Source organism: Felis catus (genome assembly GCF_018350175.1).
Source record: "Felis catus isolate Fca126 chromosome D4 unlocalized genomic scaffold, F.catus_Fca126_mat1.0 chrD4_random_Un_scaffold_65, whole genome shotgun sequence".
Classification (NCBI taxonomy): domain Eukaryota; kingdom Metazoa; phylum Chordata; class Mammalia; order Carnivora; family Felidae; genus Felis; species Felis catus.
This window is the reverse complement of record NW_025408517.1, coordinates 90,692-107,734: the sequence shown is the minus strand read 5'-3', so window position 1 is coordinate 107,734 and position 17,043 is coordinate 90,692. Positions and strand designations below refer to the sequence as shown.

Below are 17,043 nucleotides of genomic sequence, written 5' to 3'. Positions count from 1 at the left end.
GCCCCGCATCTCTGTCGCCTGCTCCCATGGGGGCTGCCTCCTCTTGGACTGAGACGGGTCTGACCTCCATCCCGGGAAACGCACTGATTTGGAGCATTACTTGGCCCACAGTCTATGAACCGTTCTGGCCCTGCGTCGTGAGGGATGCTCTCCCCACTGTGGTGTGACCGTCCAGCCTTCTGCATCTCCCGGTTTCTGTTTGGGCCACGGGAGGACCAGCCGTGTCCCCTCTGGTGTCAGGCTGTGGTGGCACGGCACAAACAGGGGTCTCCACCAGAGACCATTGTCACCGAAGGGGCCTCTTTTTCCCCCCTAATCTTTAATCCATTGTGATTTCAATATCAAAGGAGAAAAAGTCTATTTCAAACGACCACAAAGTACAAAAATGAATCTGTCCCATCTGAAAAGTCGGTGGGGACCCAAAGGTATCTCTGGCGAGATTCCACTTGAAGGAAACCTCCAGAGTAGGTAACGGAACACGGAGAGAAAGCAGACTGGGGGTGCCCAGGGGCTGGCGGGGACACGAATGGGGAGTGAGGGCTCCGGGTACATGGTGACCCTTGGGGACCGAGATATTCTGCAGCAAAATTCTGTGCCATGGTTCACAGTGTCATGAGCATACCCCGTGCTCAGGAATTGCACAACGTAAAATAAATAAATTTTTATTGAAGATTAATGTGGATTTTAAACAAACCATGAACAAATAATGTACCACCTAAAAAGTAGAGGAGAGAAAGGATAAGGGAGAAGAGGAAGAGTCATTCTGGTGGAGGGGTCAGGGACTGGGACTGGAGCAACAATTAGCAATACAATAAACACCCCTGGAAGGCCTTTGAGCCCTTGATTTGTGGCCCGAATCCATATGGGAAAAAGGGTTGTGGCAGGAACAGTGTCGGGAGCAGAAGCAGGAACCAGCTGACTCTGCTCAGGTGCCCGCTGTCCCAGCACAGGTCTCAGGTCACCTGCTGGCTCTCCGGCCCCTGCAGGAGTCCCTCCAGACTCCACTCCTGCCTGCAGAGACGCCGAGGACCCGGATGCCCGTGGGTCGGGCTCTGGAGCCACACCGGCTTCCGCTCCTGCCCCGGACTCTTGAGAAGGAAACAGAGTGATGGTTGCAGTGGCTCCAAGACCTCAGGGTAAGAGGAGGGACGGTCCCCCATCCACCCAGCGCCCGCCTCTCCAGGGCCTTTGCAGAGACACAACTCACCCCAGAGCCTCCCCGAGAAGTCACGGCCAGGAACCGACACGAGGACCTCTGCCCCCCTGCAGGCCGCAGCCCGGGGCTCTCAGTCTCTGCTCCTGGCCCCACACCAGCCCCCGGGGGCTCCTCCCTGCCTGGCCCAGCACCCCCGGGCCCCGTGAACACACATCTCCCACCCCAGCCTTCTCACCCTCGGGCTCTGGCTCCGGGGGCTCCAGGTCCTCATCCCAGGACCGGTGAACCAGGACCCTGTGAAGGGGCCAGGGCAGTGAAGGAGGCCTTCCCCGGTCATCTCCAGGCTCTGCTTCCCAAGACCTCCCTGCAGCCACTCTCTCCCTCGGTCCAGGGTGGCCCTCCTGGGCGACGGGGCACACGCACAACTCTGTAGGGCAGGTGTATCGGGATTCGGCCAAACGTTTCCCGATTTTCAGTTGATTTCTGTAAAGACAGTGACCCGCGGCCGTCCCAGAGACATCACAGCCATGCGTGGCCATCCTCAGTGTCCTTCCACCCTCTCCACCTGTGGCTCCCAGATTGGACACAGACCTGAGTGTGCATAGACGTGAGCCTGGGACACAGTGATTCCACCTACAGGGCTCCGGATGAACATCAGGGACAAGAGGGCCACCCCAGCACACCATGTCCATCCCAACCAGCCTTGACCGAGTGTGAGCCTGACCCACCCACCAGGCATCTGACCCCTTCATCAGCCTGCACCTGCTCAGGTGGGCCCTCCACACACGACCCCTCCTTCCACGCGCACACACACACACACACACAAACACGGGGGGACATGGGGCCGCACAGTTCAGATCAGAGTGGTGTCGGTCTGGACTGGATGTCTCTGGGTCTCCTGTGTTACCTTTGGGTCCCTGCGAGCTAGAGACCTGAGGCGTCCTGTGCACGACCTGACCCACTGTCTCCAGGGTCGGGAAGGGTCGCGGCCGCGGGCTCCCCTGAGCCGGCAGCCGCGGGTCACGGGCACACAACAGGAGAACATGTTCGTCAGGCAAAAGTGTCCCAATGAATGAGCCTAGTCGGGCGCTGTCTCCAGAACGTGGGTGCCTGGTGACCCGGGTTCTGAGTTCAATTGGGCTCTGTGACCAGGGAGGTGAGGTCATTTCCTGGGGCCCCCTTACCCGGCTTCCTGCTCCTACAAGAGCCCCTCCCAGGCTGCAAAGGCCTCCCGTCTACCCCATGCCATGTCCCTACAGTGACACCAACACATCCCAGACACGTCACCGCAAGGCCTGGTGCGGCCGGTGCCGCGGCTTTGAGGCCACAGAGCTGGGTTCAGACCTGGGTTTTCCTCCTGATCAGTGCTGGGATCCCACACAGAACCCGTGCCTCCTGGGGCCCCCCCGTCTCCCCGTCTGCACAGTGGGGTCCTTCTGGCATCTATTTGTAGGGGCGCCATCAGGGAGCCACCTGTAGACACGTCCCATGCCTGCTATCCCATGAGGCTCGTGGGCACACGTGGCCGTGGAGGATGAGGAAGGGGTGCGCCTGGCATGGAACACATGAGAGGGCAGAGTGGAGTCCCCTTGAGGTCATGGCCTCCTTCTCAGCCCAGACCCAGGTGTGTGCCAACCCCTAGGGCACCTGGACCCCAGCTGCTGGCCAGGCTCGGGGACGGACACCAGAATGTGTCCCTGTGTCCTGTAGCTCTACACAACTCACCCTGTCCTGCCCAGAGAACTCAGACAAGCCTGTCACCTCCTAGATCGCCCGTTTGTCACACAGGACAGCACTCGGGACCAGCCGGGCGGAGGGATGGGGAGCACAGGGCAAGGTGCAGCGGAGGTTCGGAGCCCCCCTGCTCTCTGCCCATCATCTGTGCTCCTGACCGATCGGATCCTTCCTCCCAGCTCATCTCGTAACGCCAGCCAAAGACCCTGAGGGCAGCCAAACTAACCCTCAAGCAACAGGGACGGACGTCCCTGACGTCAGCAAGACCCCGCGGGATTGACCCCAAGACAACGATCCACCCGACCTTCACTGTCCATCTCAAGTACCCATGACCATTGTCCTAATTTGTCCTCATGTAAAATCCTAGGAAACAAATAAAACTTCACAAGAGATGGGAGGGCACCTGTCATGATCTCGCAGCTTGTGAGTTCGAGCCCCTCACCAGCCTCTGTACTAACAGCTCCGAGCCTGGATCCTGCTTCCGATTCTGTGTCTCCCTCTCTCTGCCCCTTCCCTGCTCATACTCTGTCTCTCCTGTCTCAGAAATAAATAAACATTAAAAAAATTTTTTAAATTAAAAAAAGAAAGAAAAATAGAGAGAGAGAACCACCACCAGGACTGTCTGCAGCACCTTGAGATGTCAGCCCCCCGTCTTCCCAGCGCCGGCCTCACCAAAATGGATCCTTTCTTGAGTCACCACCCTTTCCTGTGTCTCTCTGCCCTTGGCTTTTGTCAGCGGTGAGTGGTCGAATCAGGTTTGTTGGGACCCTCGAAGCTAGTGCCCGTGCACACTCGGGCCCCGTGACAGTAACCGAGCATGTCCCACTGTCTGCTATCTCCACGTGTTCACCAGTCGGATGGGCGTTCGGGGAGGCTTCATTACATGGGCACGATTGATTGGATCACTGGTCACTGGGGACCGAACGCCGTCTCCGGCCCCTCTCCCTCCCCAGAGGTGGGGGGAGGGGATGGAAAGTTCCAGCCATCTAATCGCAGGGTTGGCTCCCCCAGCAGCCAGCCTCCCCCCTCAGGTAGAGTCCAAAAGCCACCCATGAACACAGAAAAGGCAGTGTCACAGTTTTCATCACTCAGGAAATTGGGGAAATCTGTGCCAGAAACAGGGGCGAAGACCAAATATATATTAACCGTGAAGCACAGTATCACGGTGCGTATTCAGTGGTGAACAACCGATGCCCAGATCTTTTGCATCTTACAGAACCGGAACTCTATACCCGGTGGACAACAACTCCCGGTCTCCCTTTCCTGCCCAGCTCCCCAAAACCACCGTGTTCCTTCTGCTTCTGTAAGGCCGACCACTCTACATACCTCATCTCATAGAAGTGGAACCATGCAACGTTTGTGTTTTCGTGACTTGCTTAGTTCACTTCGCATCCTGTCCTCAGGGTCACCCACATGGCAGGTGTCAGCAATTCCTTCCCGCTGAAAGCTGGGTGATGTACCAATGCACGTTCCTACCACATTTTGTTCATCCATCACCCACTGGTGGAGGTGGACACTGGGGTGCTCCTGCCTCTTGGCTGCTGGGAATTGTGCTGCTGCAAACTTGGGTGTGCAAAGAACTCTTCACATTCCTGCTTTCAATCCTTTGCATGTGTATCCAGAAGTGGAATGGCTGCATCCTATGCCGGTTCCATTTTTAATGCTGGAGGAAACACCACACTTCTTTCCAGAGCGGTGGCAGATTTTACTTTCCCACCGACAGGGCACGAGGGTTCTGATTTCTCCACATCCTCACCAATACTGGTTATTTTCTGGTTTTTCTCTTTGCTGTTTATAATAGTAGCCCCATCCTAGCCTGATCGGGGTTGGGGGGGAAGTAGACTCAAATTGTTAAAATCAGGAATGAACATGGAGACATCACTACCAACCTTACAGAAATAAAGAGGATTATAAGACGATACCACAAAGAGTTTTCCACCAGCACATCAGACAGCCTAGATAACACGGGTAAATTTCTGGGCGCCTGGGTGGCTCACTCATTAAGACTGACTTCGGCTCAGGTCATGATCTCACAATTCGTGTGTTCAAGTCCCACATCAGGTGAGCTCGAGCCCCACTTCAGGTAAAACACAAGTTCCAGTCAGCCCCACTTCTCTCTCTCTCTCTCTCTTGCTCTAAAAAAAAAAAAAAAAAGGATCAATTCCTAGAAATATAAACACTACCAAAAACAACTCAAGAATAAATAATAAATCTGAATAGACCTATCGTAAGAGATTGAATCAGGAATCCAAACCCTCCCAACAAAGAAAATCTCAGTGCCAGTATTCACTGGCACTGGTTAATTCTACCAACCATCTGACAAAGAATTAACACGACTTGTCCCCAAATTCCTCAAAAAGAGAGGAGGGGACACTTCCTAATGCATTCACCATTGTTATCTTCTCCCTGGGGGATATTGTTCTCGTGGTTTCCTTTACGTATTTGTGCATATTTGAAATCGTTGGTTTTAAGTAAGTCTAGAGAGTCTAATGCATGAGCTTCCTCAGGAACAGTTTCCGTCAATTGCTTTGTTTTCAACGGTCTACGGGGTCCATGTTCTTGTTTTTTTGCACGCCTCAAAAGTGTTTTTTAGTTGGGGTGCCCGGTGGCTCAGTTGGTTAAGCATCCGACTTCAGCTCAGGTCACGATCTCATGATTTGTGAGTTTTGGCCCCGCATCAGGCTCTCTGCCATCAGCACAGAGCCCACGTAGGATCCTCTGTCCCCCGTTCTCTCTCCCCCCCATTCATTCTTTCTCTACCTCAAAATAAATAAATAAACTTTTTGTAAAAAGTGTTTTGGGGGAGGCACCTGGGTGGCTCAGTCGGTTAAGCGTCTGACTTCAGCTCAGGTCATGATCTCTTGTTTTGTGGCTTCAGGCCCCATGTCGGGCTCTGTGCTGACAGCTGGAGCCTGGAGCCTGCTTTGGATTCTGTGTCCCTCTCTCTCTGCCCCTCCTTACTTGTGCTCTGTCTCTGTCTCTCTCTCTCTGTCTCTCAAATAAACATTTAAAAATTTTAAATGTTTTTTGTTGAAAATTGACATTTTGAATAGTATGATGTACAACTCAAATATCAGTCTTCCCCTCCAGGGTTTCCTGGCACAGCTCGCATCAGTTGCGACTGTAGTGACATTTCCGAACTAATTGTGTAAAATCTGTATTCCTTGTCGTGTGTGCTCACCGAAGTGTCTGTTCTGTGAACGTAGTGCTCATTGGGCAGACATTTCCTTAAACACCCGGAATCACCGCCCCCCCCAAAAGAAGAAAACAACCTCCAGTCTTTACAGATGGGGAGGAGATGGTCTGCAAAGATCAGGATACACCTTCCACGCCACCCAGGCTGTTTACAACTCTGCCTTGACCTTTCCTTCCTAATTGCAGAGTCTGACAGTCACCAGAGGGGAGAGCCGGGGCCCTTCTCAGGTCTTTCCTGAACATGCACCCAGCCCATGCACGCAAGCGTCCTAGAGGCTCAGGAATAATGGGCCAGAGGTTCTAGGTCCTTATTCCCTAAAGCTCCTCACCACTCGGCCTTTCTTCCAGTCGTTCTGCTCGGTTCTGCCATTGCCTTAGGCAGCCGAGACTAACATATGCCTTGAAATGTTTTGAACATTTAGTGCCCTCTGGTAGCCACCTCACCACTGGGAGAGTTGGTGGCCAGCAAGAAGTCACAGATGACACCAAGGGTCTGGACCTAGTGTTTCTCTCCTGACGTGGGGACACCTTCGGGAGGAGCAGATACCTGACATGGACGGGTGGGCAAGGGAGGCCCGAGGCCCCCAGGGGTGTGTGTCTGGCATCTGGACTGAACGGTTCGGTTCAGATGGGGTGGGATCGATGAGGCCCAAGGGACGGGGCCCTCGGGTCCTTCAGGCTGAGGAGGAAGATGAGGGGAGCACAGGGGACTGAGGAGGCTCAGGTTAGAGAAGACAGAGCTGAGCAACTCCTCTGGGGGAAAAGTGGGTCAGGTCCAGGCTCACGGGGACAGACCTTGAGGCCACTGTGCTATGGGAAACAAGCCAGTCCCTAAAGGACCGATATTGGAGGACCCCGCTCATGACGGACCAAGAACAGTCAGATTCAGAGGGGTGGGAGGAGCAGTGGGTGCCGGGCCTGGGAGGGGGATGGGTGTGGGAGGGTTAGGGTCTAGTGGGCAGACACAGAATTTGGAGTGACGAAAAAGTCGTGAAGATGGATGGAGGGGACAGTTGCAGAACAGTGAATGAACGTATTGCCACTGAATTGTACACCTGAACATGGTTAACATTATCAAGGTTATAGGGGCGCCTGGGGGCTCAGTCGGTTGAGCGTCCAACTTCGGCTCACGGTTCGTGAGTTCGAGCCCCGCGTCGGGCTCTGTGTTGACGGCTCGGAGCCTGGAGCCTGCTTCGGATGCTGTGTCTCCCTCTGTCTCTCCCCCTCCGCACTAGCTCATGGTCATTCTCTGTCTCTCAAAAATAAATAAACCTTACAAAAATAAAACAATAAATAGAAAAGCATCCGACATAAAATTGGAGGTGTTTACAGCAGCAAGTGACATGGAAATTGTAACAGTTGGCCAACGTCAGGGAGAAATAGCAGTGGCAACACGGACCGCCCTGTGCTTGATGTGAGAAGGGAGACGCAAGGCGGAGAGACTGCAGCACTCACCCTGGCCGGGGCCTCGAGGAAGCGCACAAGGCAGGTTTGCGGGACAAGCCGCAATACCCGTCATCCGCCAGAACATTTTAGTGGCAGTGACAGGGAAAGTGCAACACCCACAAACCGCAGGGACTGAGGGAGGCCAGGGGCTGGGGGGGCAGTCCTGCCCCAGCGGGCGGCGGGTTGTGCCCAGGCTGCCGGGAAGCCAGGCGCCAGCCAAGGGGGTCCTGATCCGGCCTCACCTTCACGTCCTGCCCGCGGCTGCAAGCGACCTTTCAACGCTGACCAGGAACCCGAAGAGCAAGGGGTCTTGCTGGAGCCGTGCCCCCCGGCAGGCCCCCGGTCAGGCCTAACTGTCCCCGTGCCTGATGCGGGCGGCGCCGGGCCTCGGCCATGTCCCGCGACCGGACAGAGAAAGGGAGCGTCGACAGGCCATCTGCTCTGACGGCTGGGGTCAGGGTGGCACCCCTGACGGACACTAGACCAGCCCGTCATCAGTCCCGGATGACCCGGTGACTCTTGGGCACGGTCACATACCTCAGCTTCTTCATGACGGCGGGCCAGCCCAGCCGTTGTTTGTCCCACAGGTACTCGGGGGACAGCACCTTGGTGGGCTTGTGGTCCAGCAGGTACCTGTTCAGGTGGCTCTCGTCGTGCCACATGGCCTCGATGCCGTGGGCCCGGTCGACCACCATGGCCTGGTGACAGGCCGACGTGAGCCGCAGAACCTCGGCCACCGTCCCCCGAAAAAGCCTCCCGCGTAGTAAAACTCGCCCTCGTCCCTGGGGACGTGCACCTGGGACTGCGGCCGGCGCTCGTAGGTGAAGGCCTCGCGGGCCGCCCCGTAGAAGCCGGGGTGCAGGGTGCCGAAGAGCGGGGACAGGATCTCCACGCCCACGTGGTCACGGAACCTCATGTCCACGTCCACGCACACCAGATAGTCCACCTCGTGGAGGAAGCGCCGCCGGGAGAAGTTGCTGATCATCTCCATGCGGTGCATGGACACGTCCTGCCAGCGCGAGTAGCTCTGGACCTCCAGGACCACCACCTGCTTCCCTTCCCCGAGGGGCACGCGGGGCACATCCCCTGGCCGGTCGGTGAACACGTAGTAGGTGACCTTGTGTCCCACCATGAAGTGCTCTCCACCGTCTGCAGGAACAGCTTCAGGAAGGCCACGTATCTACAGGGACAGGGGACAGGGCGGGAGGAGGGTCTCTGCCAGAGGCTGGCGGCAGGAGCCCAAAGCTGGGGGCCACGGACCTGTGCGCCTTATCGAGGAGGCAAACCCTGGGCTGCTTAAGGAACAGCCGCTGTCCTGGCCTGTCCTGGGTGAGTCTGCCCGCGGCGCCTCCCTACCCTCTGCCCCGGGGGACGGGGAACCATCAGCGCCCCGTCCTACAAAGGGGAGCGAGCCTGAGGCGGAGGAGGCTGGAAACCCGTGCAGCCACGAGTCAGCATGCTGGAGCCAGCAGCGCACCCCCGTGCCGAGCTCCCCTGGCAGACCCCCTCCACCCGCAGGACCCGCCCCTGGCAAATCCTCTGCCGGTTCCCACCTGCTGTGAGGGAGTCAAGACCCTTCGGGCACAGCTCTGGTCAACGTGCCCTCGCAGACTTCACAGAACCTGCAGGGCCGGCCACCTGCCCCTCTTGGCTCAGTGGTCAGTCCCTGGCCCCCCAGGACTGTGTCTGCCCCTGCAGGGCCCTCCCTTGAAGGCTACTGGGCCCTCAGTCAATGGCGGGTATTCCGGGGAGGGGTCACCCCCCATCTCCCCCAGATCAGGACTCAGGCCCAGCATGTGGCCAGGGGAGGCCAAAGAGGGCCCCTGGAGGAACAGGGGGCTTGCTCGGGTCACAGCACTGAACCCGAGCGTGTAAGCTTCCGGGTCCAGGTCTGTATCTCCCCAACCCCAAGAGGTTGGAAGTCTTCTCCAACCGCCTCCCATGGCTGGTCCCTCTTTGAGGGGGCTCGCTGCTCCCCACCCTGCACACAGCAGCTCCCTGTCATCGGGCAAGTGCGGTGAGCCCCTCGGTGACAGTTTTTTAAGCAGGCCCTAAGGCTACTTCCCGGTGCCTGGCCCAGAAACCCCTCCCACAGGGAAGGTGGGCACTCCCTTTCAATAGGGGACATGCGCGCACATATACACACACACACACACACACACACACACTCACACACACACACCCCTGCCCAGCCACCAGTCAGGTCACCAGGGGCAGTCCAGACCCAGCCGATGTGATCGTGGGTTCACAGCTCGACTCGGGGAGTCTGGTTTCCTCTGAGGACATGCCCACCACCTGCCAACCCCCTGGGAACTACACTCAGAGCCCAGAGGGGACACACGCGGACAGCCAGCGCACGCGCAGCAGGCAGCTACTGGCACTGGCCGAGGAGCCTGGGCAGTGAAGCTTCTGGTTGGTGATTTCAGCCGCTTGTCTCCAGGGACTGGAGTAGGATTCTGAGGCGACCCTGTGCCCTTCTTACTCCCTGCACTTGGGGCCAAGACCCGGGAAAGGGGTTGCAAAGGCCTCAGGGCCATCCTCTGGGGTCTCGGGTGAGCTCTGCGGAGGGAGGAAGCCCCACCTGTCCACACGCGGGCCCAGCACCTACGAGCTTTCAGTTCCCCCATGGCGATCCCGAGAGAGGATCCTGTCATCAGCCCCACTTTCCAGAGGCTCAGAGAGACCACGCCACTTACCTGCGGCTGCCTAGCTAATTCAGCGGAAGTCACCTGTCCCTGGAGTCCCAGGGCCTCACTGCTCAGCTCCCTCACAGGAGCCTGGGGTCTGGCACCGAGTGCTGTGCCTGACCTGGCTGTCCCCCCTCCATGACCGTCACCCATAAGCGAGCACACAGGAGCCCAGCTCCACAGGCACTGGCTTCCTACCCATCCAAGGAAGCACACAGCCTCCTCCCTTCTGCTACTGTGGCCGGAGGAGGGCTCCCCTGCCACCTGGATGTTGGGGTGCTCTGCTCCTTCCTTGACTCAGCAGAGGAGCAACCTGGGGTCATTGGTGGGTCTGGAGCTGCCTTCCTGGGTGACGTGCAGCCTTCGGAAAGGGAGCCAAGTGGTGTCCACTCACTGAGCCCGGAGAGACTGTTGAACACGTGGACCTTCACATTAACCCCTAGGAGGACAGGCTGGGTCCCCACCCGCCGTGTGCTGAACACACAGCCAGACCTGATGTCCTCGGTCTCTCCTGCATCCCGGTCCCCACCCTCTGTCATCTCATCTAGTTACTTTTTTTTTTTAATGTTTATTTATTTTTGAGACACAGAGAGAGACAGAGCATGAGCAGAGGAGGGGCAGAGAGAGAGATGGAGACACCGAATCCCAAGCAGGCTCCAGGCTCTGAACTGTCGGCACAGAGCCCGATGTGGTCGGGCTCGAACTCACGGGCCGCGAGATTCTGCCCTGAGCTGAGGTCCGATGCTGAAAAGACTGGGCCACCCAGGCGCCCCGTCACCTACTTACTTTTTGATCGCAAACACCGTTAGTCCGATGGTGGTGTTCCGGAGCCGGAACTGCTCATTCAGGATGTCTATGTTGAAAGTCCCTTCCCAGACGATGGGGGCCAGCCAAGGGGTGAGGACAAGGACATCTTTCCTACTGCAACACAAGAGAGCCACCCGGTGTTAGTAGCATGACAGTGAACACATGGAGGGCCCTGGCGCATCATCACCCCCACCCGGGACCCCACCCCACCCCACCCACCCAGCCTCCACCCCATCAGGGACCCACAGGGCTGACCCTCCTTCCAGAAGGCCTTCACATGTGCAAGAAACAAATGACATGGAAATCAAAACTCAGACTCGTGCAAATCACTCACAGCCCTTAGCGAACACTGGACCCTGCTGGACCTCAGCGTGGGAGCTGGGATTTGCCGGCGAGGGGCGGGGGCCGAACTCCGGGAAGGAGGAGGCGCCCCTTGTGCATTCTTTGGTGGAGAGAGAAAGGACGGAGAAGAATTGGTGGGCTCCAAATTCAGACTCAGAAGCTGCCGAAGCAAGTTCCCGCCGAGTTTTCAGTGAAACCGCCTTTTAGTGTATATGGTGAATTTCAGGGCAGGAGGTGGGGTGGGTTCAGCAAGTTTACTCACGAGGGTGTTAGCACCTTGGGCTGGGGGTAAACCATCCTGAAAAAAAACACAGCACAATGGGAGTCTGCAGGAAGATGGCATGAACATCCTCAGTCAGTGGGGCTGGGAAGCTGCCGCAGGTGACTGAGCTTCTGAGTCCCCCCAGGAGGAGCTGTACCGGGCGCTTCCTGGACACAATCCCAGGGCCTGAAGGAGGGCGGAGCCTCTGTGGCTCGGTTTCACGGTCTCGAAACTGGGAGTGGAGACCTTGGGGTGCATTCCCTCCCTCATAACCTCAGGGAGAGATCTCACCCTGGCGGGAGGGGCGGGAAGTGGCCACTGTCCCAGGTATTTCACCCAAGTAAGTAGCTGGGTCAAGGGAACGGCAGTCAGACACACAGACGGTCTACCTGGACCTGACACTGCCTCCCCGGCTGGGTGACGGAGCAGGTCTCTAAGCTCCCGGGGCCCAGGCTTCCTGTCTGCAGAGAGGGACACCCGTGCCCAGCCCCGACAGTGGCGTGCAGTCTGGGAAAATGCGTGCGCAGCGGTCCTGCCCCAGACTAAAGTGTCGTGGAGCCCGAGGAAAAATTAGCCAGTGGGTCGTCTGTCATGTCCATAATGACTGCACTTTGCATTTCCTGGGTGGCATTTAAAAGCAGGGCGTCGGCTTTGAAAAGGCAGGAAAGTCTGCAAGAAACCACCCCATGTGTGAACCCGCGGACGTCGGACACCGTGCAGAGTGAAATGAGCCAGTGACAAAAGGGCGAACACGGTGTGACCCCACTTAGGGGACTGGAGAAATCAAGTTCATGGAGACAGGAAGCTGAATGGGGCACCAGGGGCTGGTGGCAGGGGGATGGGGACAGAGTTTCAGTCTGGGAAGATGAGAAAGTTCTGGAGATAGACGGGGGTGATGGTTGCACAACACGGTGATACACCTAATGCCACCTACAAATGGTCAAGAGGGTAAATTTCAGGGCATATATATTTGCATGGTTAAAAGTTTTTTCTTTTTTGGGTTTTTTTTTTTTTTTTAAAGTTGGGCACGAGAAGGGTGCCTAAGTGGCTCAGTCAGTTGAGCTACCGACTTCGGCTCCAGTCATGATCTCACGGTCCGTGGGTTCGAGCCCTGCATCGGGCTCTGTGCTGACAGCTCGGAGTCTGGAGCCTGCTTCGGATTCTGTGTCTCCTTCTGTCTCTGCCCCTCCCCTGCTTGCACTCTGTCCTTCTCTCTCTCTCAAATATAAATAAACGTTAAAAAATTTTTTTAGAAAGTTGGGCACCAAGGGCGCCTGGGTGGCTCAGTCGGTTAAGCATCCAACTTCGGCTCAGGTCATGATCTCGCTGTTCATGAGTTCAAGCCCTGCTTCGGGCTCTGTGCTGACAGCTCGAAGTCTGGAGCCTGGTTCAGATTCTGTCTCCCTCTCCCTGCCCCTCCCCTGCTTGTGCTCTCTCTCTTTAAAAAAATAAACATTAAAAAAAAGTAAAACAAAAAAATCGTCGGACACCAGTTCACGAGACTGCCTGAGACCTTCCCAGTCTCATCCCCTCTGAAGACCCTCTTCCCAGGAACCCCTCTGAGCCCAGACAAAGCAGGCCAGTTGGTGACCCTCTTTAAGAGCCAAATTCCAGGCAGCTGGTCAAACCCAAACCGCCAGCTACCCCTGGATCTTTCCATGGCTTCAAGGGAAGGGCCAAGTCTGACCCAGGACTTGGGGATGAGAGTGGTGCTCCCCATGTGAGGCGCAGGAGAGAGCCTGTCTAGGCACTCTCGCCTCTCCCCTGGGGCTGTGGAGCAGGTGAAGGGGGCAGAGGCACCCAGGGAAGACGTCCTACCTGGACAGTGTCACTGCTTGCGGGCCATCCAGCTCTCCACCCACCTCGCTGCGGAATGAGAACACAGAGTGGGGGCTTTACCGGGAGAGTTCAGGGCTCAGGTTCATAGATGGTGGCTGGGGGCCCAGGAGAGGGGGACAGTGGTGACCTAGGGTATGAAGAGGGCGTCCGTCTGAAAGTGGCCAGAACAGCTGTCACTGTGGGCAGTGGGCCTGGCGCCGGCCCATGTCCCCGCGTGTCCCCAGACGTGACGTCAGACCCCACGGGGGCAGGTTTGGCCTCTGCTCAGCCACAGACCCCCGCCTTCACCTCATGCTTCTGAGTGAAGGAGACTGAGCAGCTGGTGGTTTCAGACCACGTGGGCATCCCGAGTCCCCTCCCATCAGGGGGTCCTTCCCCGGGCCCTGCACACAGCGGCCTTGGTCTCAAGGACCCGACAAATGCAGAACAGCTGTGCTGGGGCTGTGGGTCTTCTGAAGCCACGTGCTCAGGGGGAACAGTCTGACTGGGAGACACAGATCGGGGAACCTCCGAATGACCCGGGAAGGAGCCCAGGCCGAGCCCTGGGTGCCGTCTCAGGCGGGAGCCAGCATCAACCCTGCAAATGTGAGGGGCCTTCAAGCCGCCCCTGTCCCAGCCACCGTCGGTCTACACTCACCTGACACACCTGGGCCCACACTGCCCAGCTGAGCCCAGTCAACCCCAGGATCTGGCGAGATGTGGGCTCAGTGGTTGTGATGGTCTCACACCACGAATTGGGTATTTTGTGACCCAGTAGCAGATGGCTGCTACAAGGGGGAAAAGCCAGACGCACAGCAGGGGACAGGCAGGAGAGCGGTCCGGGCAGACGACATAGCACGTGCAAAGCCTCAGAGTCACGACACGTGCCAGGCGACCACAGACCCCCGGGTGGACCGCAGAGGTGGGGTTCACGATGGGAGAGGTGAGGCTGGCGAGGACGGGCAGGCAGGGAGCCAACCACAGAGGGGCTCATGCATATGTTCCGGAAAGATCACTCTGGCTAACGGAGGAGAGTGGGTCCGTGTGCAGGAGGATGGGGAGATGGCACGGAGGCTGCCAGAGAGATGGGGGAGCCTCACCCAGAGCAGGACGGGGGGAGCAGAGAGAAGAGCGTGAACTGAGAGATACTGACCGGCAGTTCTGCTCTGAGTGGGGCGCGGGTGGGGGTGGGGGAGGGGCAAGGATGATGCCCAGGCTTCCACCTTGGGCTGGGTGGGGGGAGGTGAGGCCTTTCACTGAATCAGGGACTTGAGAGCAGGAGCAGGGCGTCACTGTGGGGACACCCAAGTGTCCAACAGGTTGAAGCCAGACCCGGGGTGGGGTGGGTGTTAATCCTGCCCAGGTGACCCACCCAGGCCCCGGAAATGTCCTGGCTGCTCTGGGCAGAGCGGAGGGGGCAGAGGGTGAGGCCCAGATCACGGGTGCATCAGCCTGAGGGGTGGGGGCAGCAGCCATCTCTGCCCTCCCAGCACACAGCCAGTCCCCGAGGCTGTTGGGCAATGTGACCCTGCCTCCACTCCACTCACCTGGCCCCTACCTGCCTCCCCAGCCTCGAGTTCCTCAGGTTCAGGAAACCGGCCCTGTGGAAAGAGCCACCAGAGGCCCCTGTTGAGGAGGGTGCACCTGGGTTGGCTGTTCATCCATCCCCATGCAAAGCAGGGGCTGGAGCCCGCTCGGGGAGCCCAGAGCCCCCGGCACAGCTGCAGGGCTTGGGCGGGGCTGGGAGCCATTGTCACCCAAAGCACGGGTGACACCCAAGGGGGCGGCAGGAGGGCAGTCACTGAAGACAGTGCTTCTGCGTGAGCTCCCGCGGCAGCCAGAGAGGGTCCCCGTGCACGGACAGCACAGCCCCGGGAAAGCAGCCGCGGGCCTTTACTCCATTGTCCGGAGACCATCTCCATCTGCAAGCTAACACTCAGCTCCCCTGCGCCTTCCCCACTGCCCAGCCACTGCCCGGCCACATGGCTCCTCGCTCAGGAGCTGGGGGAAGACAGCTCCCACGCAAGGTGGGGTCCAACGGGAGGGTGCGTGTGGAGGGACAGCTCATCAGCCCTGCGATGACCACGCTGGTGCTGGGGTGGGGAGCAGCCCGGCACCCTACAAGCAGCCGACCGCTGTTGTTGCTGCCTGGAAGGCCTGGACGGTGCACACGTTCCTTACCCCAAGAGGACCCAGACGAGTGTTATCAGGAGGAAGATCACAGTACAAAGTGAGCAGCATTTTGGTTTCCCTGGAAAACAGCAGTGGGACCCCGATCACCCCACTCTGCTCCTCCCAACCTGCCCACTTCTCCCCCCCCCCACCCATGTGATTCAGATCAGCTCCCATGGCGGCCGCCTCCCACCAGCAGGTGGTTTGAGCGTTGTGACAGGCAGCGTCTCAAGGAGCCGCTCCAAGACTGGCTTCCCCTTTCTCACTGACAGACAGGGGGGTAGGAGGTCGGTTCTTTCCTCCCGGCACTCTGCCCAAGGATCCCCTCCGATCCCCAGTTACACAGGCCTCCCTGTGGCCTCTTTCCACCAAGCACCCCCTCTCCTTGGAGGGAGGCGGACGTGGCCGTGCTGAAATGAGCACAGAGGACCATGCTGAAGATTCATGTACACCTGCAACCTAGCCCCAAAATATGCGAGGCAAAAAGCAGACACAACTGAAGAAGAAATGGTCAACTCGACAATTAAGTTGGAGATTTCGAAGTCCTACTTTGCTGTCAGTAATGGATGGGATAATTGGAACATTGGCAGATAGCGCTGAACACTGCACACCAATGAGATCTGACTGATCACACCGCACAACGCTCAGACGGGCAATAGCAAAACACATGCTGTCCTCTGGGTGCGTGAAACCTCCTGCAAGAGACACCATGTGCTGGGGTCTAAAACAAGTTGCTGCAAATTTAAGAGGACCGCTGTCGTACAGAGCATGCACTCTGACCACAGGGGAGTGAGATTCCAAGGGCAATGACCAAGGCACATTGGGAACCCCCCAAATACGTGAAAAGGCAACAGCACGCATCTGAGTAACCCATGGGTCAACGAGAAAAAGTGAAGTATTTTCTGAGCTGAATGAGAAGGAAAGCAAAACATGCCAAACTTTACGGGATGCAGCCAAAGCTGTGTTTCGAGGGAAATGTATAGCTGTAAATGCCTAGGTAAGAAAAGAAAAAACCTCAGGTCGGTACTGAAGTTCTCACTTTAAGAGAGGGCACCTGGCTGGCTCAGTCGGTTGAGCGTCCAACTTTGGCTCGGGCCACGATCTCACAGTTTGTGAGCTCACGCCCCACTTTGGGTGAGCCCACCTTTTCTCTCTCTCTCTGCCCCTTGTGGGATTCTCTCCCCCGCCCCAGCCCTTGCTCATCTGCACCCCCCCCAAAAAATGTCTAAAAACAAAAGAAACTACAAGAAGAAAAAGAAGAACAAATTACACCCAAAGTGAGCAAAGGGAGGAAATAATAGAGATTAGGGTGGAAATCACTTAAATAGAAAACAGCAAGGGGAAAAAACAATGAAACCAAGCATTTCATTGGGGGTGGGGAGGAGACACAAATGACGATAAAATCAGGAACAGGAGAGGAGGCA

General features: G+C 57.4%; 1 pseudogene; it reads right to left on the bottom strand.

Annotated features, from left to right (window-relative positions):
* Positions 1-8,025: 8,025 nt before the first annotated feature.
* Positions 8,026-15,747, bottom strand: LOC123383633 (annotated as a pseudogene).
* Between the last annotated feature and the right edge of the window lie 1,296 nt (positions 15,748-17,043).